This window comes from Megalobrama amblycephala, linkage group LG14, assembly GCF_018812025.1.
Source record: "Megalobrama amblycephala isolate DHTTF-2021 linkage group LG14, ASM1881202v1, whole genome shotgun sequence".
Taxonomy (NCBI): domain Eukaryota; kingdom Metazoa; phylum Chordata; class Actinopteri; order Cypriniformes; family Xenocyprididae; genus Megalobrama; species Megalobrama amblycephala.
Window position 1 is genome coordinate 1,146,727 of NC_063057.1, and position 22,777 is coordinate 1,169,503.

The 22,777-nt window shown below is 38.2% G+C and overlaps 1 protein-coding gene across 1 annotated transcript in view; it reads left to right on the forward strand.

Moving 5' to 3' along the window:
* The first annotated feature begins 240 nt into the window (after window positions 1–240).
* The window catches only part of chrm2a (cholinergic receptor, muscarinic 2a), a 90,362-nt gene continuing 67,825 nt past the window's right edge, over window positions 241–22,777 (forward strand). The window contains exon 1 of the mRNA XM_048154858.1: window positions 241–380. The gene's annotated coding sequence lies outside the window, so the exon portion shown is untranslated. The remainder of the gene's footprint in view (window positions 381–22,777) is intronic.

Here is a 22,777-nt window from a genome sequence, read left to right on the forward strand (position 1 = left end):
ACGATTTACCTGAACACACGCACATGCATCAAATCCACTTAAAACCCACGAGATGAACCGATCTACCCATTTCCCGAATATAAAAGCCCGAGCCTGATGCATCATAACGCATTTCACGTAAACACCGCAAGAGATATTGATGAAGCTTAGACGCCTCCAAACTGAAGTGTGTTGATGATGTGAGATGATGCTGTAAAGGGACCTCCTGCGTCTCCTCCCCTCCCTCCTGCTCTCTTACCCCTCATTTCCACTCCTCATTTCGCGTTCACCCACGAGAAGATCTCCGAGCGTCCAGCATCATGTCCTCAGACGTCCAGCTGCGCGAGCGAACGGACCCGGAGAGCAGCGAGCCAGCGGGCGACAGGAGCGACTGAGAGCAGGTAGGACAAACTATCCGACTGCTGCGTGTTATTTAAAAACATTTCAACAGATTTGTTACATGATCGCGCTTTCATAGCTGCAAACAAATGAACGCGCACATGCAATCAACACAAGGCTGACGAAACAAACCCATTCAATGTTGTTTTAATGTTGAAATCGATGGAAAGCAGCAGGAAACGCGGAGCGCTGTGCATTGAGCTGTTGAACTTGACGCTCCATGGAGACTCCAAAAGCAACGCGTGTTTCACGCGCTTTTTCGTTCATAACTCGCTCAAGCACGTAAGCAACTTAAAGACTTCATTCAGCAGAGACCATTTAGACCATTTTCAGCGGCATCCGAGCGCGCAACCAGAGCTGTCCGCGCGCCTACAGAAGTCAAGCGGGATTTACGAGCAAACCAACTCGAATTGTTCTGGAAATATTTGGCTAAAGCATCTAGCTATCAGATCAAACATCTGAGGTTTAGAAGAAACAAATTTGGCTGCTTTCATTGCCTTTTGAGTTGTGCGTAAAAGCTTTTGCGCACTGAACTTGCATCTAAAATCTAATTTAATCACACTGGACGGACTAATTATGTAACTAGCCCACATCTAATTGGTCATTTGGTCATGCATCTGAACTAAATACTGCATAAATGTCTGCACAGGTCGACTGCTATTAAAGGAAGTGTCTTTGTTTCAGGACACAACCGATTCTCCATCTGATTTGATGGACAGGTCTCTGTGGCGCGCGATTTTCTCGCATGTTCACGGCTGTATTAGTGATGCACGTTCACATATCTTTAACAGAAATAACTCGATCAAACTCATATATTTGTCTCCAACCAAACAGACATTTGGAAATCACTGGGTGCTGGATGGAGGATTTATCTAATGCGCGTTTAATAGTTTGGTTTTATTCTCCGAATGTAGTATTATTTGACTGTTTAGGATCAGTTTGATTAGTCTGAAATGTATAAATCGGTCCTCTATTATCAGGCACTTGCCTCTAATGTTTGGATAAGGATGAACTGTTATTAATCAATGGAGCTGAATCACTTGTGCTGGTAGTTTTAGTGTAAAAAATCTGATTTATTCTCTCTGTTGCTCTCTTTATGGATCAGAGCACGCGCGCGGGATTGATCAGGTTCTCGTCGATAATCAAAGCGCGTCACGCGGCAGGTGCTCTAATCTGCCATTTTTAACGCAAATATTTCACAGAGAGGAAAAACAGAGATTCACTCATGACTGCTCATAATTTAGGTATTGATTCCACTTGTGCTCATGAAATGATTGATTATTGTACAGGACACGAGCAGCATATTGATTATCAGTGGATTTGGCACTCATGGATTGTTGCTCTGCTTTTGGGTGGATTCGTTATAAGTGCGTAAAATGAGGTAAAGGGACGATAAATGGAAAATTCACACGGAGGAACCAAACGGAACAGGTGAAATCCTCGGGAACTAACGGCTCGCGCGCACTTTACTGGCTTTATTGAGAGTGAAGAGGTTTCGTGAGATGTTGTTCAAGCTCTTGGCGCGTTCTGTCCCGAAGAGTGCGCGTTACACGCAGACGGGAGCGCGCATGGAGATTCGCAAATGTTCACAAGTAAATGGAAAAAAAAACATTTAAATTCCTACAATAAACCTGTGATTTTTACAAGAAATATAATTCACTATAATTATAATTTATGGCTCAAGTGCATCCTAATTCTTTCACATTTATTTATTTTTTTATTTTTTTTATTTAGCAAAACACAATTACAGTGTAGCTTCTCATTACCACTCTTAAAGGGCTTATTAAATCAAAATGTGAGTTTTGTGACCTTTAGTTGTGCATCTCTGAGCTCATCTACATGCTTTCTGTTCTCCTAAAAGTTGTCTAAATTTACTTTCAGCATATAAATGTACAAACAAGTTTCTCTCTTCCTGGAAAACTGACCGAAAATATCGATGACTGCAGATTTCTTTGTCCAATCAAACGATCTGTAGAATGACCCGCCCCCCTGATGTCACGTGACACAGATGTAACTGTTTACAGAACACTTGCAGGTTCAGTCCACCTGGAGGAACATCTCAGGTGATGCGATGCAGTCACGCTAAATGCAGATAAACAGAGTCACCTGATGCTGACATTCACACAACTGAATAAACAATAAAATAATAGACAATAAATTTTAAACAGAAAGAAATGACATATAACAATCCTAGCATAATACTAAATATGCCAAGACAGGAAAATAATAATACAAAAAAAAAACATATTTAAGCATTACATTCTATCATATTTTAGTATTGAAAATTATATTATAGATAATAACATTCTAATATAATTTATATATTTACATATAAATCCAAATTTAATATAATTAAAAATATATAAATATTATTGTATTATAAATTATATATACATAATTTAATTTTAATTAATTAAATATTTATTTATATATATATATATTTATAATCATATTATTTACTAATTTAATATATTGTGTTCATCAAAGCATAACTGTTAAAGTCCAGCTGAAGGGCCTGACGCTGCATGTCACCTGTGCGTCATTATACACCTTTTCATTTTATACCTCTATTTTAGGAGTCTTCTCTGGCTGATGGCGGCCGGGAAAGAAAAGACGTAATTATCTCCGTTGTGTCCACATCAACACTCAATATCACACATCAGCTGCTGCGTGAGTGTGTGTGGCCTTTTTACATTGTCTAAATCAGGTTGTCAAAGTCTTTGAGCCGTTGATGGACACCTTCTGCTTCAAAGAGAAGCACATGCTCATTAACGCTGACCTGTGTGTGTGTGTGTGTGTGTGTGTGTGTGTGTGTGTCTGTAATGTCAGCCATTCAGAGTTTAATGTAGACAGTATTGTTGTGACGTTAATGACACCGTGAGGGTGTTTAGGTGAATAATTTTATGGAGTCGCAGTTGATATCATTTAGTCAGACTGACTGACTGCATCTCTTGTACACACACACACACACACACACACACACACACACACTTAGTGTAGCAAGTCAATTACATTGAGGGCCTTGGGTACTGAGGGTGTGTGTGTTTTTTGTGTATTTGCAGCACTAGTTGTTTATCACAGAAACTAAATGCACAAGAGTGGGACCTAAAAGAAAGAACGAGAAAAGAGGAAGAATGTCATTGAGCGTCTGATCTGAACATCTGGTGGGTTTAAAGTCATCTAATGATTTCTGCAGGACCTCGACTGAAGTATTTTAGAGGCAAAAGCATGAGTGTGTGTTTACTGAACTAGAGTTTGGAGACAAATGTGGCATGAAATGGAAACTGCTACCATTTTTTTCTTCCCTATTGTGATGTATATCAGAGTGAAACGACAGGATTTGATTTGATTTTGTCAATATATATATTTATGCATTTCGGCAGACGCTTTTATCCAAAGCAACTTACATTGCATTCAAGGTACACATTAACATTTTATCAGTTCTTTCCCTTGGAATCAAACCCATGAATATATATATACAAGTCTATGGTATGTTTTCATTTTAATGTGTGAAGTGAAGTGGAGAAGTTTTTGCTCTCCTGTCGAGTCAAAAAGAAAAGCGAGAGAAAATCGGAGCAGTGTTTAGTATCTCAGATCTGCTCTCAAAAATGTAAATCCTGTCAAAATGTCCTCATCCTGCATGATCTTCGGTGGATCACAAAAGGAGATATTTAGCAGAATATACCAGGTGCTTTTTTCCTTCAGATTAAAGTGACTGTGATTTTTGGCTGAACCGTTCCTCTAATGATCTCTCACACTCTCTCCTGGATCTCATCATCTTCACAGCAGGTTTGCAAAACCTCCGTCATTTGTTCCACAAAGGGAGACAAATGAAAAAGATATGCAAATGTACTTACTGTTTCCTGGAGCCTGTAGAGCACAGCCCAGAGGAGAGTGTTACTGCTCAGATGTTGCTCGTTCGCAGCTCAGGAGACATTACGCCATTCTCATTCGCTTTATGTACCATCTTTGTTTCATACGTTTCTCCTGAGGAGTAATTAAATGACAAAAATGAGTTAGCGGTTGTAAGAATGAATGTGGAGCAACTTTTGATGAGAAATGTTTGAGCTCATACTGAGAGTCCGATGGCGACTCACGACTGGATCCGAGTCTGAGTGGAGCTGGTAAACCTCAAGATGGCCGTCCAAAACTGTGGGTGAAGAAAGTTGTTTGAGATATTGTCTGTAGAGAAGAGCTGTTTTAGAGTCATTGATATACTACCAAAGATTTTATTAATATTTTGAATTTTTATATCTTCTGTTTTCATTTTTATTGTGGTTATTTTTAGCAATTTTATCCATTTGCGCTCCATTTAATCTCACTGCAGTCTTGAAGAAATAACTGAGTTAAAGATATCTTACAGTGTGTGTGTCTGCAGGTTTAGCTATACTTGTAAGGGCCAAATTTCCTCACTTATATAGTAGAGTAATTAAAGAGTAGTTTGGCATTAACAAAGGTCACATGTGCCCTTTTTTCAGTAAAGTTTTGTTTTTTGTCTCGCATCTGTTTTTCATCTTTGGTGGAGTGTGTGGACTCTTTTGAAATGACTCACTTATATAGTGAAATATTATCACAATCAACTAGTGAGGACATGTTACTGGTCCTCACTCACTAGTTAAAAAGGCTTATAAATTGGCCAAAACATGTTTTTATTTAAAGGGGACCTATTATGCCACTTTTCACAACATGTTATATAAGTCTCTGGTGTCCCCAGAATGTGTCTGTGAAGTTTCAGCTCAAAATACCCCACAGATCATTTATTGTAGCTTGTTGTAAATGCCCATTTTTGAGTGGAAGGAAAAACTGTTTTCATGCACGTACTTTTAAATGCAAATGAGCTGCTGCTCCCCACCCCACTTTCCAGAAGAGGGCGGAGCCAGTTGCATCGGATACTCTGCCAAAACATCTGTTTGGTTTTGATCATCATCTCTATCCATGCTCACATGACATTACAGGCCTTTGTCATCATGAACGTTTTTTATTTTAAAGGTGCCCAAGAATGCTTTTTCACAAGATGTAATATAAGTTTAAGGTGTCTCCTGAATGTGTCTGTGAAGTTTCAGCTCAAAATGCCCCATAGATTTTTTTAAATTAATTTTTTTAACTGCCTATTTTGGGGCATCATTAACTATACACTGATTTTTTCAGCGCGCCGCCCCTTTAAATCGCGTATGCATGCTTCGAATTATGTGAGTAAAGTATTTATTTTGATGTTTACGTTTGATTCTGTATGAGTTTGAGGCTATGCTCTGTGGCTAACGGCTAATGCTACACTGTTGGAGAGATTTATAAAGAATGAAGTTGTGTTTATGAATTATACAGACTGCAAGTGTTTAAAAATGAAAATAGCGACGGCTCTTGTCTCCGTGAATACAGTAAAAAACGATGGTAACTTTAACCTCATTTAACAGTACATTAGCAACATGCTAACGAAACATTTAGAAAGACAATTTACAAATATCACTAAAAATATCATGATATCATGGATCATGTCAGTTATTATTGCTCCATCTGCCATTTTTCGCTGTTGTTCTTGCTTATCTAGTCTGATGATTCAGCTGTGCACAGATCCAGACGTTAATACTGCCTTTCCTTGTCTAATGCGTCGAATGGGCTGGCATATATGCAAATATTGGGGTCATACATATTAATGATCCCGACTGTTACGTAACAGTCGGTGTTATGTTGAGATCCGCGTGTTTTCCGGAAGTCTTTTAAACAAATGAGATTTACATAAGAAAGAGGAAGCAATGGGGTTTGAAACTCAATGTATGTATTTTCCATGTACTGAACTCTTGTTATTCAACTATGCCAAGATAAATTCAATTTTTCATTCGAGGGCACCTTTAAAGCCGTATTAGTTTAAACTTCTGATATATGTTTTTCTGAGCACACACAGTTCTCTTTCACGTATTATTGTGCTTAAACTGTCGAAAACACATAAAGTTCACATAAACGCAGTCGGTTATGCATGTGAACGTAAACAGCAGGGAAAGAAATAGCATGTGTATATTAGATCTGTGATTTAAAGTGACAGTAGCGTAATATATAGTACCTACTGCTGTTAATATGAACCAAACAACAAAAGAAAATCAGAAAGTCACTCAATGCTCTTGACTGAATAACTTTATTAACTTTAAAAAGAATAAATTTCTTACTTGAATGCTGCTGTTAAATGCTCTGGCGAGGAGATAAACATGGCGGACTGTTTACGGCTCACTCAGGGGAGGAGCTAAGCTAATAGGGCAAATTCCGTCACCAGTCGTGGGCGGGGACTGTGCAATGTGACGTCACATTGGATCACATTCCTGTATGGCTCATTTTGAGACAATAACAAACAGGGTGGATGGATATTTACCACAATAGGGTGGTTGTGTTCACACTGCAAACACATAATTATGTTCAAAAACAATATAAATGTGAATTTTGAATAATAGTTCCCCTTTAAATCTAATGCTTTGCACATGTTTCTGTGATGGGCAGGTTTAGGCCATAGAAAATATGTGTCCTAACTAATATAGTGAAGCAAAATCTGACAGTAAAGGAGGAAGATTATGCACAGTTATTTTCCCACAAGCAACGTGACCCTAGAACCAACAGGGGCAACACACACACACACACACACACACACACACATGCAGGCTACTTCATGACATTCAGAGCAGTGACACACACTCCTCTCCCCCACGGGCGTCTGTCTTAAATGGCACACACTGAGGCGGCGAGTGTGTGTGAGCAGTCAGTCTGTTGACACACTCTGGTGATCTCTCCGCGACACGGCGTGTTTGAGGGATTTTTCTACATTTCACATCTGATATTCTCTGTGCAGAACTCCAGAGGCACAAAACGCTGTCAGACACGAGCTGATCTGACAGGACAGAGGAAACTGTGTGTGTTTGAGAGGCCTGGAGGTTACTCTGTATCAGTGAAATAGCACAGCACCCCTGGTGAGCTTTTGCTCGTGTTACATTTACACTGTAAGGCTTAATGTGCAGAGATGATATTTCCACACATCCGATTTTGTACAATCTGTTAACGTTCATTGAAACGAGCAGTCGAAAACAAACATTCCAAATCAGGTGAAAACGCAAACAGTCACGTGACTTCATCTGTCAGGCTCCAATGTGTCAAATTAGAAACAAAAAAGTATCATAAGTTAAAAAAATTGATTGAATTGTATATTTGCATGAGACAGACTCAAATTTAAATCATTATTCACTAATAATCTTCACATACACGTTTGGCGTTTTGTCTCTGCTATCATTCATTTAAATGAACAGTTCACTGAAAAACAAATATTCAAAATCATTTTGAATGTAACGTTCATGTCGTTTCATAACCATACGACTTTGAAATGGTCATATGATAAGCTCCAAATCAATATACAATGCTGGGTAAATTACTGAGTACAAATTACACGATGAGATTTTTAAATTAGTAATGTGATCTGCTACATTACACATTTTAGGTAATATAATTGGATTACTTTTACATTACTTTTGACCTTACTTTTAGCCTTATCACATAGATTATGTAATCTAGATTAGTTAATAGCCAGCACTGATTATATAATCCAAAATCATCTGAATAGATTTGCATGAAAAACAGTAAAATTTAAGTCATTATAGACTGATAATCTTACAGGCTGTTTAACATTAGTTTAGTAACCTCTAAATGATAAATTGTGTTATCATCGTCTGAGAGAGCGAATAAACACATCAAACACATAATTTTTATTATTAATAGCGTTATTTTGGACATGTTTTTATGGTACTGTGGCGGCAACAAACAAAAAAGTGAATTTCCTTCAAATGTCTATACAACAAATTTGAATTATTGATTAATGTAACTAGCGACAGCATCAACATTTCTATAATAAACATTAAAGGCACAATATGTAATTTTCACCAGCAGAGGTCGCTTATTCAAAACAAAGGCGTAGCTTGATGACGCTAATCGAGAGTAACGTGGGTTTGATACCATTGATAGGTGACGCACGGACACGGTGGCTGATTTCTCTGGATTTAAACATTTTTGGAAACATTTGGGATAATGTAAGTAGACAAGTCAACAAAACATATAACATTGTTCTAGTGGTTTTTGGATATTTTAATCATATTGTGCCTTTAAATATATCCATATAATATTAATCAACCAATCTCGCTGTTATTGCAAACTTACATGCATCACTTATTCTCATGCATTTACTAACACTGAGCACCATGTGATGATTTCAATCCAGAACTTGCCTATTTGTCGACGACAATGACATTTAGATGCATGATGACTAGATCCCCATTTGAAATTAAATACAAACAAATCTAATTTAACGTTTCTGCTGTTTGCATACATGCTGTAAAAACGTCAGCTTCTGTCTTTCATCCTCATGACTTTCTCTTTTTAAACAAATTGAACACACTAGCGCAGTAATTCAGTAAAATGCCGACACATAACCCTGCGTAAACACGGCGGGCCGCCACAGCCAGTCGAAAATATGAGCGCGTCGTTCCAGTTCCTCAAACTATAATCAAATCTGAATTCAGAGATCGCTTTTACAATGTGCAGAAGCTGCGGCGTGATTTAATTTACCCTGCACACTTCACGACGCTCTCCGGCGGCTCGGATACATCATCCCCAACTAGTGCGCTCGCTGACGGCCGACCCAACATCAGAGGAACGACATTTGGAAAGCGGCAGGATTCTAGGAGAATGTGTTTAGATTCAGAGACGCCTGTTTTACATCTTCACAACCCCCGTGTGTTATACAAACATGCAGAACGCAGGTTTTATTTGTATGGGTTTCAGCGTTTGTCCTCTAGAAACCCGAAACACTGAGATTATGAAACTCAGAAGGTGATTGAACCATCTTTAAATTTGATTATTGATAAGCCTGGAAGATCAAGTACAGATATAGGTGTGTGTGAGAGACAAACTAGCGAAATGATCAATAAGTCTGGTAGGATTAAGGATGGTTTAAGTGTGCGGTTAGACTGAAATCAGTATTCATGGCCGGCGTTCATCCTTCATTTAAAGTGCATAAAGTGGACTAACAGCGCTGGACACGACCCAACACAAGGTCATCAACCCAGTTTTCCCAGTGCATATACAGCAATCAATACACACACACTCGTAGGTAAATCAGTCTGGATCTGGCAGGATTCCTGTGTCTGGATATTCTGCCTTACTGTCCGTCTTCCAAACGAAATGAGATTCAGATATCTTTAGACCTGAAGCACCAGAACAGACTGTTCCAAAAACAGAGACACGGTGTTATAGACTTAAACACCGAGAACACATTACAAATACATGCTCTCAAAACTTCTGGTCGTGGGAATAGAGAGAAATTTTCCAGACTGAGATTTTGTTGCTCAGTAGATGAACTTTACATGAATGGCACTATAGCGGCCCTCTTGGCTAAGATGCTAAGAATTGAGCTTGATGCACTTGAGTATGATGAGATACGATCAATACACTCAGAACTATACAAGCGAACAGCTGTTGTCGCGTCTCAATGCAGGTGAACCAGCAGGAAACAGATGGACTTGTGTGTCTGAGTGGCTCTACAGGACGGCAGACCCTCCTGAGACCCAAACACAGAAACATTTAGATTCCTCACACACTCCTCCGTTCTAATTACACAAGCCTTCTGATGCGCTTCTCCAGAGAGCCTCTTTCCAATTATCTATATGCTAGCGATTCATCTCTTTCTATTTCTCTCTCTCCATCTATTACACCTCCACTCGCTCATTTTCTTCCAATGCCTCATTACGGGGAGAGAAACGGATGGAGAGCCGTGTGACGGTTTGACCGAAGCAGCTTAGTATTTCACCTGGAAAAGGTGATAATGACAAGAAAAAACACAACCGTTCAATATAGAAATAAATGACTGAATATTGACCCCTGCTGACACCACTTCAGGCGTATGTGCGTGTGAATACTGCTCAGATCAATTCAGTTCACTGTAACTGAACTCCTAAAAAGTGGAAATTTACTCACCTTTGTGTCATTCCGACCCCGTGTGTCTTTAGTTCTTCTGTGGAACACAAAATGAGATGCTTTGATGAATCAGTGATGACAAGAAAAGCACCTTAATGACTACTTTAAGTCTTTAGAAGCCAAATAATAGATTTATGCAAAGAACTACCTGGAATTGATGTTGAACATTGGTTTTTGTGTCACTTGATCATCGCAATGCAGCAAGTTTGGCTTCGGAAGACTTGTAATATAGTGCGAGTTCTGTCAGGACCACTTCTGTCAAAGATAATTGACAATTAGCATACAGCTTGGATTGGCGGATAATACTACACTGCAAAAAATGCTGTTCATACTTAGAGTTTTTGTCTTGTTTCTAGTCAAAATATCTTAAAGTTCTTAAATCAAGCAGCATTTTCTTGACAAGTACAAATTATTTTCTTGTTTTCAGGAAAAATAAGTCAAAATTAAGTAAGTTTTTCCTTAAAACAAGCAAAATAATCTGCCAATGGGGTAAGCAAAATAATCTTATTTCAAACCAAGAATAATCTTGTTTTCAGTTTGGACTAAGATTATTTTGCTTACCCCATTGGCAGATTATTTTGCTTGTTTTAAGGAAAAATGTGCTTAATTTTGATTTATTTTTCCTGAAAACAAGAAAATAATTTGTACTTGTCAAGAAAATGCTTCTTGATTTAAGAACTTTAAGATATTTTGACTAGAAACAAGACAAAAATTCTAAGTAAGAACAGCATTTTTTGCAGTGTACAGAACTGAAGCATCATTAGTGATATCTGTTAGGGGTGTAACGGTACATGTATTCATCCCGAACCGTCACAGTTCAGTTCATACAGTAAAACAACGAATATAGTCAGTCACAGACAATCCACACTCCAATCCAGAAGGGGGCGTGAGCAGCAATGCAATACTGTTTGCTAACTGCCATAACAGAATAAGAGCAGAAGAAGAACAGCGCATATGCGAATGTAAACAAAGTCCACTACATAGTGCACACACATCGAATGCGTATTTCTGCACTCATGGACAAAGGAGAATACTTTGAAAGGCTTGCGCACTCGACTGTGTATTTGACTTTCTTCTTTCTGGTACAGTCGGAGTTACATTAATAAATATCCTGACACGTCCAAGCTTTATAATGGCAGTGAACGGGACCAACGAGTATGAAGCTTAAGAAAGTGCATCCATCCATCATAAATGTCCTCCACACGGCTCCGGAGGGTTGACAAAGGCCTTCTGAAGTGAAGCGGTGCATTTGTGTAAGAAAAATATGCATATTTAACACGTCATTAAGTAAAATATCTAGCTTCCACCAGACCACCTTCTGTATTCAACTTCAATTCAACGCCATGTCAGTAACACTTTTTTCGTAAGTTAAATACAGAAGGTGGTCTGGTGGAAGCTAGATATTTTACTTAATGACATGTTAAATATGGATATTTTTCTTACACAAATGCATTGCTTCACTTCAGAAGGCCTTTATTAACCCTCCAGAGCCGTGTGGAGTACGTTTATGATGGATGGATGCCCTTTCTTGAGCTTCCTACTTGTTTTCCGTTCACTGCCATTATAAAGCTTGGATGAATCAGGATATTTATTAATATAACTCCGATTGTGTTCATCAGAAAGAAGAAAGTCAAATACACCTAGGACGCTTTAGGAAGAGTAAATCTTGGGGTAATTTTCATTTTAAAGCGAACTAATCTTTTAACTACCTTACTATTAATAAGCAGTATCTAGGTGTTTATTGAGGTAAAAGTCATAGTTAATAGTTAGTTGATAGTGAGAACTGGACCCTAAACTAAAGTGTGACCATTTTTCCTATTGTACCGAAATCGTACCAAACCGTGACTTCTGTGTACCATTACACCCCTAATATCTGTAATTCATTAATGTTCTTGATGACAATGACATTAGGGAATGTCAGAGGCTAAATCCTGACTGTGGACAAGAGGGGATGGTGCTCCCGAGCAACACAATGAAAGCAGCCGAAGGATAACTGAAAAGGCAACTTAAATAGGAATGCTGTGATAGGCGTCGTATTCCTATAGGAAGACATGGATCAGCTGAGCGTCAGCTGATGCGAGCTTGACTAACATATGACCTGCCAGAATTGACGCTATACGCTTGATTTGTATAGACCACACGGCAAAAAAATTATTTCCTTAAAGGGATAGTTCACCCAAAAATGAAAATTTGATGTTTATCTGCTTACCCCCAGGGCATCCAAGATGTAGGTGACTTTGTTTCTTCAGTAGAACACAAATGATGATTTTTAACTGCAACCGTTGCCGTCTGTCAGTCAAATAATGCGAGTGAATGGGAACACAATAAAACTTGCTTAGACAAATCCAAATTAAACCCTGTGGCTCGTGACGACACATTGATGTCCCAAGACACGAAACGATCGGTTTGTGCGAGAAACCGAACAGTATTTATATCATTTTTAACCTCTAAAACACCACTATGTCCAACTGCGTTCATCACTCGGTTAGTAAGGTCTGATCGCGCTCTGACAGCGGCAGTGATGTCTCGCGCATATACTTCAATGAGTGCTAGACATCATTGCCATTGTCAGATCGCGATCAGACCTTACTAACCGAGTGATGAACGCAGTTGGACATAGTGGTCTTTTAAGGTCATTGCACACTGAGTCCGAAATTCGCATGCGAAACTTTCGCACGTTAAAAAATAAATTCGACCTCACGTTATGTCAATTGCGTTTGCACACTGCCTCCGAAACTTTCGTCCGTCAAAAAAATATTCGGATCAGGTTCGATTTTCTGCATTTTTCGCATCCGTGGCACGCATTTTGAGAGACGTTTTGACAATTCAGAGCCACCATACGCGAACGCAAAAATCCAGAATGCCATCTGACAAGTTGATCCACGTCGTCTACAGCACAAAACAGCAGCACTGAATGACATACAACGTGAGGAATACAAAGAGACCGAATATAAAGACATATTGTGCCAGTAGTAAAGCATCAAACAGAGCCACTGACATCCTGAAGTAATCTTTGAAACGCTCGGCTAATCCCGCAGCTCCTTGATGAGGTGAATTCTCCTTTCTCTCTATGCAATCTCGAGATTGGATAGACCCAATATTTCCTCTTTCTTTTTCTCTTTTTAAGAAGAGAGGAGACAACTAATCGTGCTCACTGCTTGAAGATTGTATTGTTTTGCGATTTGTTTTGCGATTTTTTTTCGCAACGCATTCATTAATACGCATCGGACGCAGTGTGCAAGGTCTCTGTGCGTGACGAATTTTTAGTATTGCGAATACGAAAAAACGCATGCGAAAATTTCGGACTCAGTGTGCAAAGGCCTTTAGAGGTAAAAAATTATATAAATACTGTTCGGTTTCTCGCACAAACCGATCGTTTCGTGTCTTAGGACATCAGTATGCCGTCATGAGCCGCAGGGTTTAATTTGGATTCGTCTGTGCATGTTTATTGACTCTTATAGATTGTGTTCCCATTCACTCCCATTATAAGACTGGCAGACGGCAACGGTTGCAGTTAAAAATCATAATTTGTGTTCTACTGAAGAAACAAAGTCACCTACATCTTGTATGCGCTGGGGGTAAGCAGATAAACATCAAATTTTCATTTTTGGATGAACTATCCCTTTAATTAGTATTTTTGTCTTTTCCAGTACAAATATCTAAACATTCTTAAATCAAGAAGAATTTACTTGAGAAGCAAAATTACTTGTAAAAATGTATTATGTTAAATGTTTATGCTTAAAACAAGAAAAAAATCTGTCCATGGGGCAAGACTTAATATCATTTTGATTCTCAGGTAAATGTATCTTGATTTAAGAATGTACTGAGGAAAAAAAACCACAAGTAAGAAAATAATTTTTTTGCCATGCATGTTTACCTTTTTGGAGCTTGGACAGGTTGTGGCCATTCTAACGCGCTTCAAAATTCCCATATTTGTGTAGAAAAGGCCCGTGTGTTTGTGAATGGATTTACACAATAACAGTGTCATGCACTCAGCCACTTAATGTTTCGCTCTCCACTGCATTAACCGATTCGCTTGGCTTCGATACAACAGAGAAAACAGAATCTCTGAATTGCTTGGGGAGACGCCAGGGGCGGCAGATTGTTCCTGTAACCCCACTAACCCATCAACTGAAAAAAACAGGAAAGGGCCTAGGATTGAACCTTGAGGGCCCCCACACCCGGAGGAGATCCCTTTTATCATCAACTTTTATTACATGTTTTCTGTACAAACACTATGACCGCTCAATAACTCATGAGCGACCAGATGAAACGATAACGGGAAGCAAGCTTCAGTTTGAAACAATATTCTTCACTACCAAACATGGCTCAAATAGGGAGCAACAGCAAAGATTCACCCTGGAGACAAACCGATCAGTCCTACAACAACCGGAGTTTGTGTTTGCTCTAGACATTAAAAGGAAAACCAACTTTTCTTTTTGGCTCTGAAACGCTGTACTGCGAGGACTTGAGTACTAAATCTGAGATATTATATTCTCCATATACAAACGCAGCAACATCACAGTTAGTTCATGTTACCTCAGGTCGACACTGACAAAGATTATTAAAAAAATATTGCTCACTGCCAGTTCATTTTACTTAATATATTAAGCAATGTTAACAAATGAGACCTTATTGAAAAGTGAAACACTTCTCAGCAGAAACATCTGAGACGCCTTCAGCATAGTGTCGTTTTTACGGGTTGCGTAAAGTACATTATAGTTAAAACGCTGTGCGAATCGTCACTTCTTTGAGGTCTTTAGGCGATGCTTCAGTACAGAGCTAATCTGACTGAGCGCGGAGGGCTTGTACATCCCGCTTAAAAGCCCCCCAGAGGCTCGTCCCTGGGATACGGCTGACAACGCCGGGGTTATTGGCCTCTGAATTCTGCTCCACTCCTGTGACTTTGAGAGATCAGCACTCTGTTCTAGATCACAGACATCCGCGGCTGAGCGAGGGACTTTGAAAAGCTCTGATGGTATCAGGTGTGCGTGTTGCTCAGGCACTGGAAAGTGTTTCCCCCTTCCTTTTAATTCATTATAGAAATATCCCAGTTTTGATTGGTTTCCGCATCTAATTCAAACTTTTATCTCTTGGATGAGTACACATACGATTCAAGAAAGATTACTTGATAGCGTTTCTTTTTGTAGTTTTTACCAAACAGTCACAGTTTTTTTAAGAGACATTTTGTTTTGTTTGAAGATGTGCGCTTCAGCACTTTCAGCTGGATGTTTTTGCTCACCAGATTACATCTGTTTATATTGTAACATTTTTTCATTTTAAAGGGATTTTACTGTTTTCGTTCAAGTTCTTCGTATGCTCCAGCTTATTGTGGGGCTTGTAATTACACCATTAGTGTTGCTCTGAAAGGGAAATGAAAGCCTTCAGCCAAAGAAATGGCATTAAAATGAAAAGGATAGAAATTTACATCACAAACAGACAGCTGCAAAACACTGCACTGTTTCTAAAAGGCTTTCTGAAAACACTGCAGTCTTGTTGAAATTATAGTTTGCGATGTTAAAGAGGCCTTTTACAAAGTCTTGATGTTGTTTTTGGGCTCTACTAGATTGAATGTTCATTTTATTCCTCATATTCTCCATTGTTGCAGCTCCTCTCTTCCCAGTCTGTCAGTAACGCTCTGTTTAGTTCCTATCTCTATGAAGCCCCTCCTTCTGAAAAGCACAATGTGCTCTGATTGGTCGGCTATAGCAGTGTGTTGTGATTGGTGTTTGGGAAATGTCCCGCCCCTTACCATAACAGCCAGTTTCAACACACTACTAACTAACTCAACCAGGCCCCGCCCCTTTATTCTGCATATGAATTATTTAAATGAGGAATATTGACGTGTTCATTCACGGAAGAAATCTCAAGACTACAATGGAGGCGTTTTAGGAAGTTCGGAAACAGTGACACTGATATAGTGGGGCTCAAACAGCAGTATTACACACTAAAGAAATATGAAGTGAACGTGTAAAAAAGTGTAATAAGTCCTCTTTAACAAAACTTCTGCTGTAGGTTTATGTTTTATCTGTAGATTTGAGCCGTTCTGCTGTCATTACATCTGGTCAAACAGTGAACGCTCGAATACTAAAGTGTATGGGAGGCTGTTAAAAACCACCAGCGATCCGGCAGAGACTCAGTTTTCCACACAGCAGAATCTGCCTGTTCTGATTACCAGAGAGCAGGTACAGAGCGGTTTTGAGTGAGAGCTCCGGCGCTGTCACACTCAGAACCGGTCCTGGCATTTACATCTCCAGACAGCAGAACATCGCCCTTGGCCTGAAAGCACCACTTCCAGTCTGGGGCTTGTGGGAAAAACGACCTTGTTATTCTAACGGCTTGTTACGGCACTGTCTGTACTGAATCAGAACAGGGTCATTATCAGCGTGTGCATGATTTCAGATTTACATGAAACAATCAGGAGAACGTAACAGAGAAGGCACCAGGGTTATTATCATTACCTAAAACTATAAAAGCATTTCTGCTAATTGAAATAAAGCTGAAATAAAATAAAATATAAATATTAGTTGAAAAACTTAAACTGGAAATTAAAAATGCTGCCTTGAAGCACTATAATTATTAACTGTAAATAGATAAAAACTAAAACTGAAATAAAATACAAATAAATAAATAAAACTAAATAGCAATATATAAAAAAAATGACAAAAGCACTTTAAAAAATGATTACAATTTTAACTAAAATTAACATGAAAACTAAATATTTAAAATTAAAGTTAATATTAATAAAACTATAATAAGAAGAAAATATATTAATAACAACATTTTAATGTAACAATAAGTTTCTACTTCACTATAAGATAAATATAAATAAACTGAAATTATAATTCATGTAGAAACTGTTGTTGACTTTAACTCATAACGATAAGTTACGCAAGCAAGTTATACTCAACTCAAGATTCAACTCATTTTTTTTTAAGTCAGTTTAAAATAATTTAAGTTGAAATTACTTATACAGCCAAGTTGATTGTACTTAAAAATTTAAGGCAGCAATTGATTTTTTTTTTTTATAAATATATAGAAATAATTTTTTTAAAATTATTTTTAGAACCTTTTTCATCACATTTACCTCAAAATTCACATTACTAAAATGTGAAAAGAAAATGAAAAAAGAAAAAAAATGATTGACCATTGACAATAATTACAAAATAATAAAAAAGGTAGAACTAAATAAAACATTTGGAAGGATTACAATATTGGGAATTTTGCTTAATTGTAATTAAATATAGAAATGCAACAACAACAAAAAATCTACATATATATAATCCATCTCTCTATTTTCTACAGTTTTCCTTCCGAATGACAGTATTGGAGAAAAAAAGAAAAAAAAAGAAAGAAACAGCATATTTAAAATCGCAGATATTTGGACATTTAAGAAGCTCAATCCGCTTCAGAGGAGAGAACCTGTCAAAACATTTCATTATGAATATGAAACTAAATAAATAACTGCTGCTTCAACATCATAACATCAACATCATTTCCAGCTCTCTCTCTCTTTATTTTCTCTTATTGTCACTGAGACCTGACATGCACTGGAACGCAGTGCTGCTTTTGTGTTTCTGTGGATGTATGGACACAGATGCATGTGAGTGTTTGTGTGACAGCCTTGAGGCTATCTACATATTCAGTGCATACTGCGTCCATACTACAGAAATAGTATGAGGAGTATGGCGCTATTCTGCTTTGCATCTGTGTTGTTGATGATGACCTTGTTTGTGTCTCAGATTTGGCATCGATGTTGAGTGGTGACAGTGTGTGTGTTGGCGGTTTTCCTTCATCACTGTCTGTTCACACTCCACCATCACTCAACAACCAGCCAACCATAACCATAATCCTGACAGCAGAGCGATCGGGAACGCGCTGGATGCTCTGGAAGTGTGTTTTTGAGTATGTGTGAGATCTTCCCGCTGCTTTTCCCCTTCTCATCTCTGACAGGCAGGAAAGGGCCATCGGTCACACATGTGTCCGGTGGCTTTGAAGTGTTTTCTGCCGTGTTAGTGGTCAGGAGGGCTTCATCGCTGTGATTTTCCCCTGGAGAGCGAGACCGAGGTGGTATACGGCACCTCTGCCAAGAGTGTCACATGGTTTTCCTGGCAGAGTGCTCTCTGCTGAATTTAAAGTGCCTTATATGTGCCATAATTAACCCACAACATCTGTCCCGCTGAGAGACTTTAATCAGACTTTAAAAGCCTGATTAAAATTTTTACTGTACAATATGCAATGGTGTTACTTATGTAATGTGACATATATCACAATCAAACTGGATATTTATGGACTTTATCCATCAGGAACTGCATGGAAGAGAAATGAACACGCATCTACTGAAACAATGCTTAAATGCTTAAAACACGCCCGGTTAAAAATACAAATATTTTATATCTTATATATATATTATATTATATTTTATATAATATATTATATATATATATTTTTTAAATATAAATACATATATTAATATAATATAATATAATATAATATATAAGAGATGCACCGATATATTGGGAAAATTTGCTTTTATAAATGGCCGATATATACAAACCCGATTCCAAAAAAGTTGGGACACTGTATAAATTCTGAATAAAAACAGAATGCAATGATGTGGAAGTTTCAAATTTCAATATTTTATTCAGAATACAACATAGATGACATATCAAATGTTTAAACTGAGAAAATGTATCATTTTAAGGGAAAAATAAGTTGATTTTAAATTTCATGGCATCAACACATCTCAAAAAAGTTGGCACAAGGCCATGTTTACCACTGTGTGGCATCGCCTCTTCTTTTTATAACAGTGTGCAAACGTCTGGGGATTGAGGAGACAAGATGCTCAAGTTTAGGAATAGGAATGTTGTCCCAATCTTGTCTAATACAGGCTTCTAGTTGCTCAACTGTCTTAGGTCTTCTTTGTCGCTTCTTCCTCGTTATTATGCGCTAAATGTTTTCTATGGGTGAAAGATCTGGACTGCAGGCTGGCCATTTCAGTACCCGGATCCTTCTTCTACGCAGCCATGATGTTGTAATTGATGCAGTATGTGGTCTGACATTGTCATGTTGGAAAATGCAAGGTCTTCCCTGAAAGAGACGACGTCTGGATGGGAGCATATGTTGTTCTAGAACTTGGATATACCTTTCAGCATTGATGGTGCCTTTCCAGATGTGTAAGCTGCCCGTGCCACACGCACTCATGCAACCCCATACCACCAGAGATGCAGGCTTCTGAACTGAGCGCTGATAACAACTTGGGTTGTCCTTGTCCTCTTTAGTCCGGATGACATGGCATCCCAGTTTTCCAAAAAGAACTTCAAATTTTGATTTGTCTGACCACAGAACAGTTTTCCACTTTGCCACAGTCCATTTTAAATGACCCTTGGCCCAGAGAAAACGCCTGCGCTTCTGGATCATGTTTAGATATGGCTTCTTTTTTGACCTACAGAGTTTTAGCCGGCAACGGCGAATGGCACGGTGGATTGTGTTCACCGACAATGTTTTCTGGAAGTATTCCTGAGCCCATGTTGTGATTTCCATTACAGTAGCATTCCTGTATGTGATGCAGTGCCGTCTAAGGGCCCGAAGATCACGGGCATCCAGTATGGTTTTCCGGCCTTGATCCTTACACACAGAGATTGTTCCAGATTCTCTGAATCTTTGGATGATATTATGCACTGTAGATGATGATAACTTCAAACTCTTTGCAATTTTTCTCTGAGAAACTCCTTTCTGATATTGCTCCACTATTTTTCGCCGCAGCATTGGGGGAATTGGTGATCCTCTGCCCATCTTGACTTCTGAGAGACACTGCCACTCTGAGAGGCTCTTTTTATACCCAATCATGTTGCCAATTGACCTAATAAGTTGCAGATTGGTCCTACAGCTGTTCCTTATATGTACATTTAACTTTTCCGGCCTCTTATTGCTACCTGTCCCAACTTTTTTGGAATGTGTAGCTCTCATGAAATCCAAAATGAGCCAATATTTGGCATGACATTTCAAAATGTCTCATTTTCAACATTTGATATGTTATCTATATTCTATTGTGAATAAAATATAAGTTTATGAGATTTGTAAATTATTGCATTCCTTTTTTATTCACAATTTGTACAGTGTCCCAGCTTTTTTGGAATCGGGTTTGTATTATTGGCTGATATATCGGTGCATCTCTAATTATATTATATTATATTATATTATATTTTAAAAACAGCCGATAGTCAGGGCCGATATATCCTGTCAATCAATTAATAATTAATTATAAATTATAATGAAATTATCATTAATTTAAAAGAAGGTATAAAAGGCAGAACCCCCAAACTATCTGTATTGTTACTGGCAGATATCACTCTGAATAATCGGCTATCGGTATCAGCGGAGAAATTTAGTATCGGTGCATCTCTAAATATTATATTGTGACGAGCAGGGCGGGCAAGAGCCGTGAGGGAGCGGCAAGAGGCCGGTGTTGCGCGTTGCACTGGTCTCGAATCTCTCATGGAGGAGCTCCGGAAGCATAAATTGGGAGCGACGACAGCGAAGGACGAGAGAGGACCAGGCCTGGACTTTACTTTATGTTTTATTCAGTTTGTGTGGCCGGCAGACGTCTGTAAGGGGCATTACTTTCGTTTTGTTCTTTGTTTATTTTATTTATTTAAGTTATGTTGAACGTTCGCCGGTTCCCGCCTCCTTCTTCCCGTACATACGAACTGTGTTACAAATATAATATAATATAATATAATTAGACATGCACCGATATTTCGGCCAATAATCGGTATCGGCCGATAACAGATAGTGTGAAAATTTGCTTTTATCGTCCGATACTGATTATTAGCCGATATATCGGTGCATCTCTAATTATATTATATTATATTTTAAAAACAGCCTATAGTCAGGGCTGATATATCCTGTCAATCAAGAATTCAATCTTTTCTTTCAAAATATAATAATTAAAAATATAATTATTAATTATATTGAAATTATCATTAATTTAAAAGAAGGTAGAACCCCCAAACTATCGGTATCGTTATCGATATCGGCAGATATCACTCTGAATAACCAGCTATCGTATCGGCTATCGAGAAATTTAATATCGGTGCATCTCTAAATATAATATAATATAATATAATATTTTTTGATTTTAGAGTGAAATGTGACTTCGACATGTTGTAATGAGATTAAAAAACGATTATGAAGACAAACATTTAGCTTTTTTTATTTTTTATTTTAGATAAATGTGCACTTTTGAAGTGTTCAATAAGACCAGGAAAGTAAATAGGCTCAATTTAGATGTCATGTTGACTTGAAATGATCATCACATCAGCTATAATGAGGCCCGAAGCGATAAATCACACACTCCTCTCGGAAACTTTAAAGATTTATAACGCTCGTCAACTGACTTTACAGACCTGCAGCGGTTTTACATCACCACGTTACGGCCGCGTGTGTGAGACAACGCTTCGACCGTGGCATTTGATTGAGAATGTCTGCTCTGCGTTCCGATGGCAGCCCCAGTGCATGCTGGGATTGATTGAGCTGTCCCAGCGCCCCCCAAACCTGTCAGCCGCTGGAGTTATGACATCATCAGGCCTCTCATAAGGCTCTCCATTGTTTTGAAATGAAAGAACATCAATTTCCTGCCCAGTGAAGCCTACGGGATGATTTGTGGCTGCTATTATCCTGCCAGAGTGTGGCGAGAGTGAACGAGTAAGAACCCTGAGAGAGAGACAGAGAGACGAGGAAAGCTGGTGTCTTACTCTCCGTCTGATCACCTGAGACAGGTAACACCGTTGTGTACCTGCGACATCCGCATACGCAGCTATTTAGACACTTAATAATGAAAATGTTGTCATACTCACACTCCATCCTGTATTGAAAAGGCCACGATAATGCAGTGAGTTCTCATTCAAAATGGAGAAAGATGCGGTCGAGCTCTAAAAAGGACAGAAAACAACATCATTATTTTAAATTCAATTAGAAATCATTCTAATATGCTGATTTGCTATTCAAGAAGCATTTCTGATTATTACCAATGTTGAAAACTATTTTTGCAGCTTAATATTTTTATGGAAACTGTGACACATTTCAAAAGAAAAAGGACTGAAGGTAAAGACATTTATAATGTTTCTTGAGCATCAAATCATCATGTTAGAATGATTTCTGAAGGATCATGTGACACTGAAGACTGAAGTAATAATGCCAAAAATTCAGCTTTGATCACAGAAATAAATTACATTTTATTTTATATTCACATAGAAGCTAGCTGTTTAAAATTGTAATAATATTAAAAGAGACTTCTTGGTAAAAATCTTGGTAATACTTTAGTTTAGGGTCCAATTCTCACTATTAACTAGTTGCTTATTAGCATGCATATTACTAAATATATAAGTGTTATATAATTTAT